Source organism: Morone saxatilis, unplaced genomic scaffold (assembly GCF_004916995.1).
Source record: "Morone saxatilis isolate NCDOM2014 unplaced genomic scaffold, NCSU_SB_2.0 Contig5, whole genome shotgun sequence".
Taxonomy (NCBI): Eukaryota; Metazoa; Chordata; class Actinopteri; family Moronidae; genus Morone; species Morone saxatilis.
The window spans coordinates 23,535,760-23,538,930 of NW_023340095.1; the positions used below are offsets into that span (position 1 = coordinate 23,535,760).

Consider the following 3,171-nt stretch of genomic DNA (forward strand, 5'->3'; position numbering starts at 1 on the left):
AGGACTCTTGGTGTTGTTGTAGTTTTGTTTCTAATATGTCTCTGTCCTTATTATTGTGTTACTCTTACAGGCCAAGATAAGTTTCTTAATGCTTCATCTGGTGCCTTTGTAATATGTTTGTTCTTCTTTAACTCCTGTCTAAACCCCATGATCTATGCCTTTTTTTATCCCTGGTTTAGAAAATCCATTAAGCTTATTTTTACATTGAAGATACTGCAGCCTGACTCCTGTGAGGCCAACATACTGTAGAGAGACTCTGTGTGATGCCTGTAATTAGACCCTCAGCATGATTAGAACAATGTATTTGGTCATGGAAATTGCCATTTTGTTTATCAATATAACAGTGAAGCTACTTGGGGTTTGTCCATTTGCATGTATTTTGGACAAATCACCACCTCTAGGATTAACTGTACAGTCTGTAAGTATCAGGACTGTGACACTTTTTTGTAATGCTATCTGTGTGCTTAAGCACAGTGGATGTGGACATTTTATATCCACATTAAAAAAGGGGGGAAGGCAGTTGTATCCTGTTTTATACATGACTGAAGTGTGCTACCCACAGACATTAGCCGATACTTCATACTGTATCTACCTGAAGATGTGCCAGGCCTGTAAAGCAGCCATTTTGTATGTAAACACCTTTAAACACAAGCACATTTAAAGCTAAGAGTCAGCAATTAACAGCAACCCCAGAACCTCAAGAAATAGAAGAAAAATATGAGCATGATTTTTATTCATTTTTAGCATGGCAGTAATTAAACTAGTCTATTGTCATTTACTTGTTCTGATTCCTTGCAACTGACACGCATGTCGCATACTGCCTTGGAATTCAACACAAATATATGCTTGTTTTTTTCTTTTGTTATTTTTGTTTTTGTCTTTCTCTCTCTCTTCTGTTTATGACCACCAACTGTCACCCGCACAATGTTATCTCACACGCACATGCACCCACTTATAATAAATAATCAGAACAGCACAGAATCCAATAACAAACTAAAGAAAACAAAATTCTTATACACAGACTTTGAATATAGCAATAAATCTGGAAATTACCTGGCCAACCAAATCAAGCGAAACAAGAAAAAAACTTCCAGTGATTATGAACTCACCAGGAAAGATCATGCAGTCACCTGAAGAAATAAATAACATGTTCAAAGACTTTTTATATCCTCCTAAGGATGCCTACTCTCCCATCATTATTTGCCATCTTCATAGAACCACTTGTAGCCAACATTTAAATGCTTTTTAAGGCAACATACTCTTTAATTATATAATCCTATTTGTCATGTACATCAGTGACTACATTTGCATGTACACTAATTTTCCACTATTATTATAGTATTATTATTATGGGTCATAAAAACAGCGTATTCCATTTAGATATTCCTAATTGGGCTTTATTCCGAACATAGCATAGAAGCAAGATCCAGGCACAATAATATCCGAACAGTCCATTGCAAATGTAGCACGATTGCAGTCTCCATGCTGCTGAAAGAAGCTATCCAGCTCAAACAGGCTGCTTTAGTGGACAAAGCACTCCGAACTCTACAACCACTACCGAAACAAGGTGCACCTCTGAGAGCCATAGTGACCCGCCTTAATTATTTAAATAATATTTAAATAGTTACAAGCTGTAACTCCAGATTATAGGCGCAGACCTCTTAAGGTTGTCACTAGTGGGTTTATCCTTTGCATGCTTGTGCAGCACTGAAGAACTTTAGTCCATGTCCACCCGTGAAGTGGGCCTAACCAACGGTATCACCTTGTGTATAAATTGGACTGAGACCAGACACTCAGCTCCCAAAAACAACCTTTTTTTCAGCTAACTAAGGAGCCAGTGAGGCCCAGAATTTACAGGGATGTGCCTATACTCAAGGTTACTCACTATAACAATCCAGCAAGGAACAAAGTAGAAAAACAGCTCTCTATACACCCAAAGGCAGGAGAGAGTGTCATCTGACGACAATCAGTCTGACAAAACACTTAAAATAAAAAAACATCCAGCACATAAAAATTAATTAAAGAACAAGGGGAAGACAGTGACAGAGACTTGCTTGGTTAGTGATTATGGAATGTGGAAGGGGACTGCCTAAACTAGAACACAGGTTTAGCTTGAGAGGTAGTCTTTTCTCGTTGCCTTGAGGATGCGCCTTTTAAAGCCATTGAGGAGCAGCTGAATGGAAGGATTTCCCAGAAGATTCTAGGATGCTGGATCTTTATATCGAAACTGAATCCCTGCTAGCATAGCTTTGATACTTTGCATTTGAAGATGTTAGGATCAAGTAAAAACAATAAATGCACAGACTATGAATATTTCCACTATAGCAGCGTCACAAAACACCATAAATTGTCTCCTAGACCATCTGCAGCCCCATAGCAGGCAAGCAACGACAATTGGGTAGAGTTAATGAAAAGCAGTGGATTTAGAACTGAAGTTAGGTGACCTAACAGAGATAAAAGATCTGTTTTAGAGAGAATGGGGGCGGCAGACCAGATTTGATGGCTGTTCTGATGCGAGACAGCTTGTCTTGTTGCAGAGATGCGCACCTGAGCCGAGAAATTCCAAAAACATAGAAGGGCCTACTGTTTTCACTTCTGAAAGAGCTACACATAACTCCTAGAAAAGCTTCTGACTGTAGAGATACTGCGAGCTGGTGGGGACAAGGAAAAGTTGATTATTTGAAAATCATTTAAAAATTGCAAAAAAGATGGAGTTTGCAGGTGTTGTAGAGAATCCAGCATAATGCTTTTCACAAGGTGTCAAAAATGCGACGGCTACTGCGGCAACCGGGGGGGGGGTTTAAAGGGGTAGAGAGGTAAAGAGAGAAGGACAGAGACAAAGGTGCACAGCAACAGTAGCAACAACTATATTACTAAGGGATGGTTCAGGACCCTGAGCCAGCCCTAACTATAGGCTTTATCTAAGAGGAACGTCTTAAGCCTACTCTTAAATGTGGAGAGGGTGTGTGCCTTCCAAACCTAAATTGGAAGCTGGTTCCACAGGAGAGGAGCTTGGTAGATGAAGGCTCTGGCTCCTGTTCTACTTTTAGAAATTATTGTAACAAGTAGCCCTGCATTCACAGAACGCAGTGTTCTAGAGGGGTATAGGGTACTATGAGCTCTTCAAGATATGAAGGGGCCTGACCATGAAGAGCTTTATAGGTGAGGAGG

The 3,171-nt window shown here is 39.8% G+C and overlaps 1 pseudogene; it reads right to left on the minus strand.

Moving 5' to 3' along the window:
• The window catches only part of LOC118338648, a 21,168-nt pseudogene that overhangs the window by 3,790 nt on the left and 14,207 nt on the right, over window positions 1-3,171 (minus strand).